Source organism: Peromyscus leucopus, chromosome 12, assembly GCF_004664715.2.
Source record: "Peromyscus leucopus breed LL Stock chromosome 12, UCI_PerLeu_2.1, whole genome shotgun sequence".
NCBI classification, from domain to species: Eukaryota; Metazoa; Chordata; class Mammalia; order Rodentia; family Cricetidae; genus Peromyscus; species Peromyscus leucopus.
Genome location: NC_051073.1, coordinates 69384410 through 69401920, shown reverse-complemented (window position 1 = coordinate 69401920; position 17511 = coordinate 69384410). Strand labels below are relative to the sequence as shown.

The following is a 17511-nucleotide window of genomic DNA, read 5'->3' as shown; positions in this document are numbered from 1 at the left end:
AACTGAGACTACACTTTGCTTCTTACATGAAAATAGTATCGTGACCACCAAAACCCACGTGGGTTGTGTATAGATGCAATCCCAGCACTCTGGAAGCTGAAGCAAGATGATGAATTTGAGGCCAGCCTAGGTTACATAGTGAAACTCTCACTTAAAACAAACCCAAAGCAAACTGAAACCAACCAAATCAAACAAGAAAGTAAAGTAGAAACACAAAAGCATCTTGGGTCATGCCCTGTCTGTAGAATACATATTGTTTTGGTTGCTTTTCTGGTGTTGTGATACACATCATGACCAAAAGCAACTTGGGGTGAAAAGGGTTCATTTTAGCTTAAAAGTTATCGTCCATCACATCATCGAGAGAAACCGAGGCAGGAAACGAGAGTCAGCAACTGAAGCCAGATGACTGAGGAACATGCTTACTGGCTTGCTTCCTCTGGCTTTCTCACCTACCACCCCACCTTTTTTTTTTTTTCTGAGACAGAGTCTCACTATGTAGCTTGTGTGGCCTGGAACTTGTTATGTGGACCAAGCTGGCCTTGAACTCACAGAGATCCACCTGCCATTGCCTCCTGAGTGCTGGGATTAAAGGTTTGTGGCACCATGCCAAGACAGACATTTTTTTTTTTTTTTAAATATAACCCAAGCTCACCTGCCCCCAGACAATACAGGCTTTTGTCATTCCTCTTGGGTGCCAAAGATGCCCCACATCTTGGATGCATGTGTGTCGTGTATTTCTCTGTATAAGAAATCAAGCTGGAACTGAGATGGAACATTCCTCCTGGCTAGGGAGCTTTCATAGCCCCAGAAGGCGCTACAGAAGCTGTATGAAGAGGAATGGGTTCAAATGTCTTATCCAGCTGTCAATCCTACAATCTATAAGACCGATCTGTCAGACAAGGTACGTTCATTTGTACGATGGTGGCATTTCTTTCATGGGGTAACCAACTGCTCACTGACTCGGTTTTAGGTCTGCTCCTCAGGGAATGAGAGAATCCACAGCTGACACTGTAAGCACGCTCACAATCCCATGTCTCAAGAGATCATAAGCCTTGCAGGGAAGTGAATAGTAATTTTGGTAAATGGACATAACACATAGTTGTCTTTTAAATACTTATATTTATACCCATAAGTACATATACTCTCATCTTTAATCAGAGAAGCCTTTCCAGCCCTGCCCCAGGAAGAGACTCATGGCTTTGTGGGGTGATAAGAATATGTGATAGGTCCTTGATTAACCCTAAACAAAACATTTATATCAACCCATTTAAGGCTCAGGCAATGTTGCAGGAGAGGGAACTGAAGGAATACAAGACCTAGAAGATAGGGAAGAACAGTTGTGAAATGTCATCTCCTAAACAAAACACAGCTACTGTAACCACAGTATGTCTGATCTGAGTCTACACAAAAATGAGCTTGTCCAAACAATAACCAGAGCCTCAGAGAAGCTAAGTAACAAGGAGGGCCCTAAGAGGGATGCATGGATTGCCCTGGGAAGGGAAAATAGATGAGATCTCCTGGGTAAACTGGGGACAGGAGCGTGGGGGAGTTAGAGGGGAAGAGATTTGGGGATGGGATCTTGAGCGATCAGGGATTGGGATGGCTGAGTTGGGGGAGGGATGGAGTGGGAGAGCAATGCAAGAGACATCTTGATAGAGGGAGACATTATGGGGTAAGGGAGAAACCTGGTGCCAGGGAAACTCCCAGGAATCCACAAATATGACCCCAGCTGAGACTCCTAGCAATAGTGGAGAGGGTGCCTGAACTGGCCCTCTCCTGTAATCAGATTGGTGACTACCCTAATTGTCATCATAGAACCTTCATCCAGTAACTGATGGGAGCAGATATGGAGATCCACAGCCAAGCACTGGGCAGAGTTCTGGGAGTCCTGTTGAAGAGAGGAAGGAGGGATTATATAAGCAAGGGGGGGCACGTTTAAGATCATGATGGGGAAACCCATAGAGATAGCAGACCCAGGTCATGGGAGCTCATGGACTCTAGACCAACAGCTAGGGAGCCTGCATGGGACTGACCTATGCCCTCTCCATGTGGGTGACAGTTGTGTAGCTTGGTCTGCTTGTGGCCCCTAGCAGTGGGACCAAGATCTGTCCCTGGTGCATGAGCTGGCTTTTTGGAACCTATTCCCTAGGGTGGGATGCTTCACTGAGCCTTTATGTGGGTCAGTGGGGAGGAGCTTGGTCCTGCCTCAACTTGGCATGCTTTGTTGACTCCCATGGGAGGCCTTACCCTTTCTGAGGAGTAGATGCAGTGTGGGTAGAAAGGAGGTAGAGGGAGGGAACAGGATGAGGGAAGGGAAACTGTGGTTGGTATGTAAAATAAATAAAAAAAACAAAGCAAAACAAAACAAAAAACCCAGAAAAAAGAGCTTGTTAATGGTCCTTATGGGTGCAGGAGGAGTGCAGGGACCGTACCTGTCACTGTTGGATTATTTGCTATTGATAGATTCAGGGAGAGGTGAGAAACATCACTTTCAGTTTTGTACTCATTGATTATCACACCAGGCTTCAATAGATAGTTCCAATCCAATTGTTACAAGATAGCCCTGATTAAATCAAATAGGCCACACAATAGAACCAGAAGTGATGGATCTGGGAAAGGGCCTGGTAGTGATGGGGTCGAGTGGAGGACACTGATAATGATGGGAGAGATGAGAACATGGGAGGACTCGATAACTGGAATACATAGTCTACATGTATGAGATTGTCTAATAACTATAACTAAATTAATTAGTAAAAACATCGAGAAAACCAAAACAAACCTAAGCAAAAGTCTGTAGACCAAAAAGGAAGGAAATGTGATCCTTCTCTCCCATCCTCCACAAAAGTCCATTTAAGATGCTTCAAGATGCCCGTATTTAAAGCCAGACACTCTGAAACTGCTAGGAAAACAGCTCAAGAGATAGCCACGGGCAAGAATGTTCTCAGGAGGACTCTAACTGCACAGGAAGCAGCTACAAGAGTTGACAGTGGGATTACATGAGAGAGAAGCAGAAGAAAAAGACAGGAAAAGAATTACTTTCCAAAAGTGAAAAAGCAGGACCTGACACTTAACATTGGGACGTTTTTTATCACCAAGGGAGATTAAAACGTACACACAAGAACAAAGACCCTTAAGCAAAAGAGCAAAATGGAGCATAAGAAAATAATGGAAATAAATTCCAAAGAGAAATTTAAAATATAAAAGACAAAAAAGAAATAGAAAACATAACAAATGTTATTAAAAGTCATAGATATATAATAGAAGAAATAAGTATTTTTTAAACTGAAAAATTGGAACCACCTAAACTACTGAAGAAAGACGTTTTCTTTTTTCTTTCCTTTTCTTTCTTTTTTCTTCTTTTGGTTTTTCGAGACAGGGTTTCTCTGTGTAGCTTTGCGCCTTTCCTGGAACTCGCTTTGGAGACCAGGCTAGGCTTGAACTCAGAGAGATCCTCTTACCTCTGCCTCTCGAGTGCCTGGATTGAAGGTGTGCGCTACCGCTGCCAACAAAAGATGTTTTCTAAGTATAGTTAGGGTTATAAATAATTTTGTTGATCAGTAGTTATATTTACAATGGTGAAGTACCTCAATAGTTTAAAGATATTATAAAATGTTGGCATAATAAAGCATTGTGTTCTAATAAAGTAAGAAATAGGAAAAATGCTTTTTTTACAGTAAAATTATTAAGAATAAGTTGAAAGAATAAAGCAAAATTTAAGAAGAAGATTATGATATCCAACTTTGTTTTCAAATATAATGTCAGTAACCAATAACTTGGGATAAATGAGGAACACCATTTCCTCATGCTTGTGTTTTTGTGAATCTGTTTCTTTGCCTATCTGCCTGCTTGCCTGCCTGCCTGCCTGTCTGTCTCTGTCTCTGTCTCTGTCTCTGTCTCTGTCTCTGTCTCTCTCTCTCTCTCTCTCTCTCTCTCACACACACACACACACACACACACACACTCTACATTGATTTCCCATTTTCTGTTTTATTCCAATGGAAAATGGTTTCTTCACTCTTGCTGTACACAAAGCTTTAGAAAAAACAGCTGTACTTTGGTTTTCATGCTCATCATTTAGGAACATATTTTGAAAAGACATCCTTCATTCTAAAGATGAATCAGAGCAAATCCCTTCCTGTCTTTTGTCTTAGTCAGTGTCCTATAGCTGTGAAGACACCACAGCTATGGCAACTTTATGAAAGAAAGCAATTGATGACAGGGGTTTCAGAGGTTTACTCCATTGTCATCATGGTGGGGAGCATGATGGCCTCCAAGTAGACATGATGCTGGAGAAGTTCTACATCAGGATCCACAGGCAGCAGGAAGAGAGAGTCTCTGGGCCTGGCTTGTGCCCTTGAAATCTCAAAGTCCAGCCATAGTGACACATTTCCTCCAAGGCCACACTCCTAATCCTCTCAAATAGCATCACTCCCTGGTGACCAAGTATTCGCATTTATGAGCCTATGGGGGGCATTCTTATGCCATATCTCTTATTCTTGTTCATCTCAGCACTGAAAGGTTGTCTTAGGATCTGCTTGAAGTTACAGCCTTACTTATTCAAAGCAAGTGTCTGTTCTTGTCTCCCAGTAATATTTCAAAACCATCTCTCCTTCCTTCTTGAGAAGTGCCAAATCCCCTTAGGCTTCTACCATGGGTACCTGATCCCTGTGACCATTATCCTGTGCATTGTTCACCAAAAGCTTCACTTTCTATATCACCTTCTCCCTCTGTATCTTCACAGTAGTTAGTAGCAAGACCATCAACCTCCCCAGAGGTGAAGGGACCCTGAGAGATGATTTGCTTTTAGCAGGAGGCCATTTACATCATGATGTCACACGCGCAGCATTCAGCTAGCTTGCTCACTCGCTGCTTTGTCTTCTACCATGTGATGTGTGGTAAGAGGCTCTCCCCACACCATATCACAGTGCCTTTGAGTCTTTGGATCTTTGAATCTCCAGCCCCAGTACTATACAATATAAATTTATTTTCTTTCTAAATTACTCTCCCCCTCCTTAGGTGTTCCATTATACCAGAACAAGCAGCCTCAGCTAGGATGCCAATCATACATGCCTTCAGGTTTAGGAGGAACTTTTAAGGGTAGCATTTTTGCGCATACGGCTAAGATTTAGCAGAGCGCCAAATTGTAGATGTGAAAGCACAAATCTGATCGTTATGTGAGTGAAAGCAGGCCTCCTTTTATTTTTATTTTTTTTCTAGGCCTATGCATTTTAACTCTTGGAAATATGATACCACACATTGATTTTTTTGGTTCAGAGAATATATACAGCATCCCGGGAGAAAATGCTTTAATCCAGCAGGATGTGAGTCCACAGCCAATGTCCTAGATGAACACTTAATAGGTCACTCCATCATTCTGCCAGGCCAGATGCTTCCCAATGGCACAATTTATGGAAAGATTGATGGCTACCTGGGCTCGGTGTCTACTGTGCAACTCATTTACCATGAAATAAGACCCTGGGACTGACATATGTTTCATTGTAAGTATTTTGTAAACTTTTGTTGGTTTTGGAAGATGCCTGTTTTGGCCTTTGCAGAAACAACAAATATGGCCCAAGTCAGAAATATGTTTCTTCACAGTTTTGGTGAAGGTTAAGAGTCCAGTAGAATTAGTTCCCAGTGAGGGAGCTTTTCTTTTTTCCTTCCTCCCTCCCTTCCTCCCTCCTCCTCCTTCTTCCTCTCTCTCTCTCTCTCTCTCTCTCTCTCTCTCTCTCTCTCTCTCTCTCTCTCTCTCTCTCTGTATGCATATGTGTATTGTCTATGTATAGTCACACATATACGTGTGGATACATGTATACAGGTATGCATAGAAGCCAAAGTTGACATTGGGTGTCTTCCTTATCAATTCCCATTTTATTTATTGAGGAAGGCTCTCTCACCGAACCTAAACCCACCAATTCTGGCTAGTCCAGCTAGGAAAATTGTCCCCCAGTGTGACCTATTAGGCAGTTCACAGTTGCCTATAACTATAGCTCCAGGGGAACCTCTGACTGTCACAGGCCTCTGCATTCACATGCACATACTATGCCCCCCCCCAAATACACAAAAATGTAAATAAAAAATAATAAATATAAAGTTATATTATTATAGCTGTATAGGTTTATTTGGTGCTCCATTCAATTCCATTAATATGCATGTCTATTTGTGACAATATCATGCTGTCTTTGTTAGAATGGCAAATTATAATTGGGTATTATGATGCCTCTAACATTATTTTTTTCTGATTAGGATTGTTTTGGCTATTTGGGGTCTTTTGTGTCTTAACATGAATTTTAGGATTGCCTCTTATAATTCCGTGATGAATGTAATTGAAGCTTTTAGGGAGATGGCATTAAGTTTCTAGACTGTGTTTTTGTTTCTCTGTCTTCAATTTTTTTTTCAGGGTTGTAAAGTTTATGAGACGTTTCTCCTCCTTGGTCAGGCTTATTCTTAGGGATTGTGAATGGCATGCTTCTTCTAATTGCTTTTCATCACCTTCGTGAATGATCTACAGAAAAGTTTCTGATTTTGCTGATTTTATATTTGTCATGTCCAACAGTTTTCAGGTGGAGTCTTTAGTGTATCTTAAATGTAGGAACTTGTCATTTGCAAAGAATAATTTGATTTACTGTTCTACCTGTGTGTCTTTCATTCCCTTTTCTTGTCTTATTTCTCTAGCCAAGATTTTAAACACTACATTGAGTAAAATGGAGAAAGTGAGTACCTTTGTCTCATTTCTGATGTTAGAGGAAATGTATTGGTTTCTCTTCATTCATGTGATGTAGGCTCTAGATTGGTCATATATAGTTTTGATTTTGGTGAGATACTTTCTTGTTATCCCAGTGTTTCAGGATTTTTATCATGTAGTGGTATTTAACTGTGTCAAGTGCCTTTTCACTATCTATCATTCAGAGATGATGACATGATTTCTGACTTGAAGCTTATTTACGTGCAGTATTGCAATTATTAACTTGCTGATGTTAAATCAACCTTGCATTTCTAGGATGTAACCAACTTGGTCATAATGCACAATGCTTTTCATGTGCTGTTGAATTCAATTTGAAAATATTTTGTTGAGAACTTTTTGTCTGTGTATCCTTATCTAGTTTTGTTATCAGAATGATGCTGGTTTCATACAGTATTTTGGCAATACAGCCCCGCTTTCTGTTTTATGGAGCGGTTTGAGAGGTATGGTAGTAAATCATCCTTTAAAGTTTGATAGAATTTGTTAGTGAGCCTGCCAAGTTCTGGCTTTTTCTTTGGGCATATTTTTTATCTATTGCAGCAGTGCCATGACCTGCCATATTTCTGTTTAAGGTGCTTACACTGTCTTGATTTAATTTTGCTAGATTTAATTTTTTTTGTTTTATTTCTTCCAGATTTTCTGGAACTGAGTGGTGCCCACGGCTGAGAGAAGCAGAACTGGAGACATTGCAGCGACAGATTTGGGAGTGCGGCCACAGCAAACAAAGGAGCGTATCACTGCAGAGTTGGGATGGTCCTTGTTTCATCCTTTTCTCCAGTTCCATGAAACCACCTTTGAAAGACATCTTCTCATAAGACCTGCCTTCCCCCACCCTCCCCCGGAGATACCGTGCACTCTGCAGGCTCATGCTGTGCCTCCATTGCCTCTTCCTGCGAAGCCTCTGTGGGTCTCTCAGGATCCTAGAAGCTGCACTCAGCTCTGTGGTCACTGGCAACCATTGCAATCTTGAATCCCCCCCCCTTTTTTTTTTTCCAATTTCCTTTTCATCGGTATTTGTCCCAGCTTTCATTACTTCTTGTTATATATTGCATTTGAGTTCAGCCTTTATTGTTTTTTTTTTTTTCCCCTAGAGCTTTGGGATGGATCATTGGCTTGTTTTGGATCTCTATGACTTTTTAAATGGAAGCTCTTAAGCTTTCCTCTGAGAACTGCCTTCATTGTATCCTATGTTCTGTGAAGCTGTGCTGTCATTTTCATTTAATTCTAGGAATACTCTCAACTTATAAAATAACCCACAGTTAATTCAGGAGCATACTGTTCAGTGTCCCAAGTATTTGACTGCTTTTCTGTGGTTTCTCTTGTTGCTGATTCTTGGCTTTATTTCACTATATGCTACTAATATTCAGATAATAATCTAGATTCTTTTGTATTTATTAAGGCTTGTTTTGTGATCTATAAATGTAATCAATGTTAGAGATGATTTCCCAGGTTGCTTAGAAGTGTGTGTATTCTACATATGTTAGATGGAGTGTTCTGTAGATATCTGTTTAGTCCAATCAATCTATGCTGTAGTTTACCTCTGATATTCATTTGGATGATGATCAAAAGATAAGAGTGAGTACTAAAGTCACTCACTATTGCGTCAAGACCAAACACAACCTTTCATGATTTTTAATATTTATTTTATAATTTAGAAGCCCCCCCACATCTGATGTATATATACAATATTAGAGTTGTTAAATCTTCTGAATGAATATTTACCATTATTATTATGTAGTAGCCATATTTATCCTTTCCTATTTTGGTTTTGAAGTCTACTTTATAAGATATCAGTATAGTTACTTGTCCTAATTTAGCATTAACTGTCAACTGGACAGCCTACATCACCTGAAAAAAGAGTTGAGTAGTTGTTCTTGTTTGATCTGTGAGGGATTGTATTGATTGTTAATTGATGTGAATTGACACCCACTGTGGATTGCATCATTTCCTGGATAGATGGCCCTGATGTAGGCTAGCTAAGCATGAGTCTGTGACTGAGCCAGCAAGCAGATTTCCTCCATATTTTTCCTTTAGTTCTCCCTTCTGTTCTTGCCCTGACTGCCCTGAAGCATGGACTGTGACGTGCAAGTATAAGCTAAGCATATCTTTTTCCCCTCAAGCTGTTTTCTGCCAAAGTGTTTTTTATCACAGCTAGAGAAAGAAAATTGGAACATGAACCCAGCTTGCCTTTATTTCTTTTGCTTTTCAGGTTGATAGACATCCTTTGAGTATCAGTCTATTGGTGTTTTTGCCAGTGAGATGTGTTTTTTGGAGGCAGAAGGTAGTGGGACCTTCTTTTTATCCAATCAGCAGGTCCTTGTGCTTTAAATGGTGCATAGAGGCAATTGCTTTGAAGGTGATTATTTGATAAATCCCATAGTTTTGGGTAGTTTCTCTGGTTAAAGGCATGGTTATTTGCTTTCTTATCTGTGAGTTTTAGAAGTTTTCTGGCTTACTGCATGCAATATGGTGGTGATGTCCAAGCTTTCCTTTGTGCATCTACTTACCTCATAAATGTACTCTCTCTTGTGCTCTCAGAAATGTGTCTTTCTTCTTCCTCTGTGTATAGTATTCTTTCAGGTATTTTCTGCAGCATCAGCTTAGTTGTTGTGGATTGTCTTAGTTTGAACTTGTTTTCTACTGTCCTTCACTTATTCATCATTTCGAAAGTCAACTTTGCTGGCTACAGCATCTTGGCTGGCAGTTGTTTACTTCCATGATTTGAAACCTCTCACTCCAGGCTGCCCTGGGCTTTCGGGGTGCTGATGAAAGGCTTCATGTTATTCTCATGTGCTTACCTTAAGGCTAGTTGGATTTTCTTTTCCCATAGGTCTTTTGCTATAGTTTACTTGCTTTGTATTTTTGTTTTTTACTTCTTCACTCTTCTATGCTGTAAAGAGGTTCTAAATAGCTCTTGTTTGTATATCTATTTCCGTCTCTAACTAATTTCAACAAATCAGTTGTCTCTGCCTTTAGGATTTATCTTAGCTCCTTATTCTACCCCGTGGATTATTAGTTTGGGCCTCAGTACTGTTTTTATTATTATCATTATTGATTCTTTCATTTTGACAGTTTTCAGCTTGGATATCATTTCCTTATTGAATTCATCCTCTGTGATTTTGAGTTTTCAAAGTGATGATGATTTCTCCAACTTTTCTAGCTTTCCTGAATTGATTTCCTTACTTCTTGTATTTGTTTATGTCCCTATGTGTTTATTGATCTTTTTAAAAGCAGGACTCTGAAATTGTGTGAAAGCTGAGAACCTGCTCATCTTTCAGTAGCAGAATTCTCCTGTTCCAGTGTGGCTCTCCCAAGGGTGATGCCTACTCTGGCTGTTTACTCCAGGATATGAAGACTCTACAGTATACTGCTGTGCTTTGGCCCCTGTCTCCTCAGCCTGTGCTGCCCACACCATCACTCTGCCCACAGTGCATCCCGCCCTTACTAAGTCTCCAGCTGACCAGTATCTCTCCAGGTCCTTGTTGTTGAGGTGCCTATATCTAAGAGGGGAGAACACCTTCCTGATAGCCACCACTGACCAGCATGGTGCAACTGGACACTAATGGTGTCCTCCTGTGCTGACAGCCACCACTGACTAGTATGGTTGTAGCAAAAAGGTCCTTGTTATACACAGAAAATGCTACTTGTACAGACAAACCTTAGAAACAAAGTATACTGTCCTGTGTCAGCTGTTTATCCCCATGACTGCATGCCTGACTGGGAGGTATGGGTGGCTGCCTCTTCTCAGCTTCTCAAGGTAGTAGCATGCAGTATATAGCTTGCCTAGGGGAAAGAAATAATCAAAATGTAAAGTGCAGTCTCTACTGAATATGGATCACTTTTAAATCATATTGCATTTAAGCTAGACTGGAAGTTGAACCTTTAAAAAATCAGAAATCAGTTGAGATCAAAGTCATTAGCTCTGAGGCCCCCAAACCTCCTGCTCTGTTTTCCTGTCACAGTAGGGAGTATTCCCATCAGCCAAGGTTCCAAGCCTAACTTCTACATATCCTCTTTCCCTCCTTCCAGTCTTCCAATTAGTCATCAACTTCCGCAGCTTCCGTCTTCAAATCCATCTGCTCCAAGCCCACTGCCGCCATCCTACTCCAAACTGCCCGTCTTTTGCCTGTGTAAAAATCTTCTAATTAGTTTGTTACTTTCAAACTTATTGGAGTTTAAATGAATCAGCTAGTCTTTGAAAAATAAGCAATACTTGTCATTTTCTCTCTAAATATTCTCCACTGATGCTACCGTAAAATCAGAATGTACTGGCCCAGAGCCTGTATTGCCCACCTCCCAAATCTGCATTTTTCCTACTTCCCCACACAAAAGTTACCTACCCCAGGTTCCCTACATGTTCATCTGCCCAGTGAGGGTAGCATGCTCTATCTCTGTTTCTCTTTGGGTCCATATGCATACCTAGAGTGTCTCCCTACCTCTTAGCTTTCTCTCTTCCTTTGCCTCTGCCAAATCTCTAATTACCTTTAGATCCTTGCCACAACCTTTCCTGGTAATTTTTTTTTTGCCACAGTGGTGTCCTCTCATGGGTTTCTATGTTGTCTCTGTAGGTATTTTCAGCCAAAGCCCTTGCCTACCATTATTTTTTATTGACTTTTTATCTTCCTAAACCACAATGTAATGTAAATATCATGTTCTTGCTTAAGTTGTTCACTTTTGTACTGTAAATTATTAGACTGTCTGACATATAAATAAACAAGCAATAAATGCACATTGGAAAAAATCCAAATTCTATTTAATGAGCACTAACCAATGCAAGAATGTCCTAAATTATTAGTATGCATTAATTAATTTATTTTATGTAAGTTACACTAGCAATTCTATTCTATATATTGTAAAATAGGATTAGAAAGTTTACATACTTGTCTTTGTTGTGCAGTTTGGAAATGAAAAGAGAAACACACAAACAAAAAACGTAACAGTTCTTAAGTCCTGATATTTTTGTTCAAAAATCTATGCTTTTAATTGTTTCTAAGCATGGCCATCGGAACCTTAATTGGAGTTATTTCCACTCTTTCATGTTATGCAAGGCCTTTTAGCTCTTCTCTCACTTCTACATTTTCAAAATTTCATTGAAGAGACAATGGTAACCCCTTCCTGACATCATTATGTTGGTGTATGTGTTCTTTCCAGGAAGGAGACTGTGTGTCTCCAAGTAAGGGCATTCTCCTTTTTCTCTAATTGGACTGTATTTGTTCCAGTATAAGTTTGGAGGCACGTATGACTTCCAGGGCATCATGATCCACAGACTTAGCAAGTCTGCCTTAGCTGTGGAACTTGGCAGTGAGCAAGCTGATCACCGTCTGCTGCTGCTTCCTCTAAGCTGATTTTCTACAAATTATGTTCAACTGAAACATTTTGTTTTTATTTACCAAAGTACAGTCCTTGGCTCCTTTTTTTGAAACTCAATGTTTCTTTTTGTGATTTCAATCTCTTCAATACCTGGTGCAATACAAGCTGCAAACATGGGCTACAAAATTAACTTTGTATCCCCATAAATTCTAGTTTACAAAGGAGGCGTGTGCAGGTTCCTAAATACGAGAGACCTTTGAGACAGAAAGCATGGTATATAATAATCTTCTGGGTTAGGTGTGAACTGCTGCAGCCCTGACTACCATGTGCAACTGTCCCTATAAACTTGGGGCACATCACACAGCGCTTGAGTGATGGAGCAAGCAGGCTGTCCCAGATCCTTTGCTTCCTACCTAAGAAACTATACTTTATGATGAAGCCCCAACCTACTTCTGGTACCATGCACACTATCCTTTTTCAGTCCTAGATTCCACTGCATTCACAGAGCATTGCTTATGTTGCATGGATTGATGCTCATTTCTAGGAACATCTAGGAATCTTTAATTGCTTTGCGCTTGAGCTTTTCAAAATCCCTTTCTCTCTTGGTTTATTTACTCACGTATGAACAAGTATTCAATAGAATTTGTTCACCCCCAAACAGTTATTTGGGTTTTACCATGGCCACTGCTTGCTTATTCTTGGTATTGCATACTTTTTCTTAGAATATTAGTTTGTAACTTGTCCTTGTTCCAGTAAAAATGTGGAAGAGAACAAAGAAATGAGTTGACAATTAAGTCCATGCAGAGGACATCCATGGCTCATGTCCTCTGTCATCTAGACATGAACTTAGTAACTGTCAATGTAAATAGTAAGAAGATCAGAAAGAGGTGTAAGTGAAGCGTGTTATAATAGTTATGTTAGGGTGTGAAATCAGGGAATAGATGTCACTGTGAGTCCTACTGCATCATTCTACTTCTCAGAGCAGAAATGGGAGGAAGACATTTCAGGCATTCTCTTGTGTGAAGAGAATTCCTCTCCTCTCCTCTCCTCCCCTCCCCTCTCCTCTGTCTCCTCCTTCCTCTCATTTCCCTGTACTCTCTTTTCCTCCCTCCCTCCCTCCCTCCCTCCCTCCCTCCCTCCCTCTCTCCCTCCCTCCCTCCCTCCCTCTCCTGACCTCAACATCACGATCCTTCTGCCCCATTTTACCCAATACTTGGCATATTGGTTCTTGAATCACAAATTCTTCAGCTCAGTGTCAAAGTGATACCTTATCTTGAGAAATTATTTAATATTTAAACTAGTGCAATGTTGATTTTTGTCTTGATTTTGATATCTATCTGAGGGGATGGAAAAGACTAATGAGAATGCCTTCGTAAGACCTACATTCTATAAAGGTATTGTGCTGTCATAAATATTTGTTGTTACTGGTAATAGATCCCAAAGAAATCATTAATGTATTTTTATATGATCTCTGGCGTGTGTGTGTGTGTTCTTATTAAATCAATGACCACATGTCAACACAATGAAGTGCTTTAATATAGCTATTACAAATAAAAACCAACAGGAATGTACAGATTTCCACATCTCGACCTTGGTCGTTCATCTCCTTCTTCAGATCAGAGCGAGATGAGTTTGTTTGGAGGAATACATCTTCAGGCCGGCTCCTCAGCCTGCATCTGCACTGGTAAACCCACCTACACTTGGAAATGCCTGTGACAGGGGTTCGTAAAGTTTTGGCCAGCAGGGGGAGCCACGGGAACACGAGTTAAAGCTGCTGCTGCATTCCTTCTGCAACTTTAAATTTCCAGGATTTATTCCTTCCTTCCCTGGCTCCTTCCTTCCCTCCCTCCCTCCGTTCCTTCTTCCTTTCTTTCTCCCTCCTTCCTTCTTTCTCCTTCCCTCCTCTTCCCCCATTTGAACCTTTATTCCTTTGCTCTTAGTTTTTTTTTCTCCATCTGTTGCACACTTCTTTGCTTATTAGAAGGAAAATTTGTAGACGCATCGGATTTTTAAAGCAAGTTGTCAAAATGAGGTTCTTATATTAACGCAATACTGCATTAGGTGTTCTAATTCCTTTTGCACAGGTTCCTAGGATTGAAGTTTTAGGGATTTGGGTTCACTAGAAACCCTTCTTTTCTAACTGATGAACTACATGTAACACAACTCCCAAGAGCAATTTTATTTCTTTTGTTCTACAGAACAAGTCTATTGCTTCCTACCTGTGGGAGGAGTGTTTCATCTCCATGATCAGTGCATTAAATATCTTAGTTCTGTCCAATTACAAAGATACTAGTTTTCCTTGAAAAGGAAAAAAAAAAAAAGCAGATTTGGGCCTAGTATGGTGATGATGATGGTTGAATCCATGGTTCAGCAAATATTTCTTAAACACCTTCATGTTACCAGCAACCTGGGTTAAGACTTTGTCTTGAATAGCCTTTCTTTCTTGCAGTTGATTTGATTAAAAAGCCTGCAGCATCCTTGATAGCTGAAACCACCAGAGAGGTTGGTTAAAAAAAAAAGAGAGAGAGAAACAGAACAAAGAAAAACAAAGAAGAGAGGCTGGCAGGAAAGGAAGGAAGGAAGGAGAGAGGGAGAAGGGATGAAAAGGAAGGAAAATGGGTACCTGCAACATGAGGGAAGAGCAAACCCCAATTTCACAAGAAGACTAAGAGGGGAGGTTAGGGTATGCCCTTGCCCTTACCACAGTTTGACCCTGCAAGCTGTTGGTCAAGGGTCCCAGGGGCACTTACACCAGTACAGGTTATCACAGTCAGTGTTGGTGGTCCGCCATAAATAGATAGTAAGACTCTATTTCCAAAGACATTACACACTTCAGTTGCAGGACACAGAGAAATGAAGAGTCAACAGACTGAGAGACCGTCTCTGCTGGAAGATGCTACCGAGGCTCCTGGGGGAGAAAAGACATCAATGGTCTTACCCAGTGCTAGACCCTGCATGCGACCGTACTGACCTCCCAGGCAAGATGTGTTCACTAATGCAACAGGCAGAAAGGGTTACTAACTGCCCCTTTGGTTGAATTTCAGAACTGTCCCACAGGAAGGGATTCATGCCTCCTCATACTGAAAATGTGGTCCAAATCCATGGCTAGTCATAGGCTCCAGGGGAGAACTTATGGATGCTGTTTTACTAAATGGTCATGTTGTCAAGATGCCTCCTAAATATTTATGTTCATGTCGATGCATTTGTGCATTCCCGACCTTGGTGAGAAAAGTTTCTTATTACAGCAGGCATTGTTTGCTACAGAGAAAGATTACGGGTCAATGTGCTGAGAATAAATGACTCTCGGTGTTGAGTCCTAAATGCATCATCTACATCAATACTCCACCACTCAAGGCTCAGGGGAGATTGTGGAAGAAGGAGCAGAGAGGATGTAAAGAGCCAGAGGATGGGGGGGGAGTGCTGGGAAATGCTGTCCTCCGGATGTGATGTCTCCCTCGCATACATGAAGTCACCGCAGCTGTGGCTACCTACACAAGAACTGTATAGTATTGATCTGGTTAGAAATTCCAACACGTGGGAAGCATGTTCCTGCCATGACAGACTGAGTGGAGCAAAGCGACCCACCCACAAGCCTGTGGTGGACTGCTCCAGGCTTCCAGGAGAAAACATGGGCCTGCCCTGTGTCTTGTGAGGCCTACCAGGCAGGGCACTACTATGGTGAGTGAACGTACAGTGTGGCATGGGAGAGAGAGTGAGAGAGACAGAATGGTTTATGTCCTATGGACAGAGGTATATATGAAGAGATGGAAACAGCGAGGAGTGGGCTGAGGTGGGTGGATTCATTGCCACCCAGGGCCGTGGGGATGTCTGGGCCTGGGCTGCTGCCGGGCCTGTGTCTATGTTCATGATCCTGATGTAGCCATGGTCTGTATTGATGTCCGAGGCTCCACCAAAGGCAGAGAGGATCAGGCTGTACGGAGTTAGCCCTGCCCCTCACTGGCAGCAACACTAGGGAGAACTGGTCCAGCCCCTCACCGGCTGAAGCACTCAGGAGAGAGGGTCCTACACCTCACCTGGGCAGCAAAATAGAGCTGACCCTGATCGCAGGGGTAAGGGCAAGCTGGCCTGAGGACATGAGAGAGCAGATCGCGACCCTCTCATTTCCCATGGGGTGGCATGGGTGAGAGAAAGAAGCCCCCTCCCTACACCCCTCGCCACCTGCAGCAGATGGGGGACCTAACCCAACCCCTCACCAGCAGCAGCACTCAGAAGAACAGGCCCTGCGCCTAGCCTCGTCGGCACAGTAGAGTTGACCCTGTAGACAGGGGCACAGGTGAGTCAGCCCTGAGGGCCTGAGAGAAACATAGCCAGTACAGGTATAGTAGGGGGGGGCAAGGGAAAGATGCCTCTACCCTCCCCCCCCCCCCGCCCCTGCACCTGTGCTGGGCGAGGGAACCGATACTCCCCATTATCGGCTGCAGCGCTTGGGAAAGTGGCCCCTCTCCTGGGCAACACAGTAGAGCTGGCCCTGAAGGTGTCAGCATTGGAGCGCTAACCCTGAGGATGTGAAAGCAGGAGAACTTCCCCAACCCTTGATCGTTGCTGTAAGGGGTGAGCTAGCCAGGACAATGCTGGAGAGCTCACCCTGGTGATGAAGACCGGTGGGCTGGCCAACCCTGCCACTACCCAGGTCCAGAACCAGGCTTATGAGTTGGCCCACCTCAGCATCCACCCCACCTATGATCTGCTAGACCATGTGAAAGGGTCTGTCCTGCAGATCTAAAGCTGTAAGGTCTCCACGACACAGGGTAACAGCAGGATAACCAAGAGGAGTCCCAGGGAGGAGCCAGCACGGATAGTGTAGCAGAAACCAGAGGACTTGAACCAGACCAATGACTCTTTGCAGCAAACACTTGCAAGAAAATATACATGGATAAAAGGGTTTACTGTGTGACTCATTGTGCCACACTACAGCTTCCATGATAAGATTTTCCCCTTTTCTTTTTTTTTTTTCTCTTAAATTTTATTTTGCAGGAGTGGTTGAAAGGGCAGAGGGGCAGATACAAAGGGACAGGAAATGAATGAGATTGAGATGCATGGTGTGAAAGACACAATAAATAAAAAAATTTAAAAAATGAAAACAATAAGAAATGTTTATAGTGAAAATAAAGTTCTTTTTGTGATGAGTGACTTATCTTTAAAAAAGGAATTACTGAATAAAAGAACATTACCCATTTGAAAACTACTCAGTTGGGAGAAAGCAAGCTGGATTTAATCCATGCATGCTACATGCATGTATGGAAATACCACCTAGGACCACATTAATATATGCAACTAATACAACTAATACATGCTAATAAAAGAAATTTAAAAAAATTCCAATGTGTAGTGGGAAGAGGCTCCCAAGGCACCAACCCAGCTAAGGAGCTATTGGCAATTGGTGGCGGCTGACAGTCATTTTAGCCACTTGCAAATTCCTCATGATCAAGTGGGTGACC

The 17511-nt window shown here is 41.9% G+C and overlaps 1 pseudogene; it reads left to right on the top strand.

Annotated features, from left to right (window-relative positions):
- Nucleotides 1–12087, top strand: part of LOC119088833 — a 32514-nt pseudogene extending 20427 nt beyond the window's left edge.
- Nucleotides 12088–17511: the final 5424 nt, after the last annotated feature.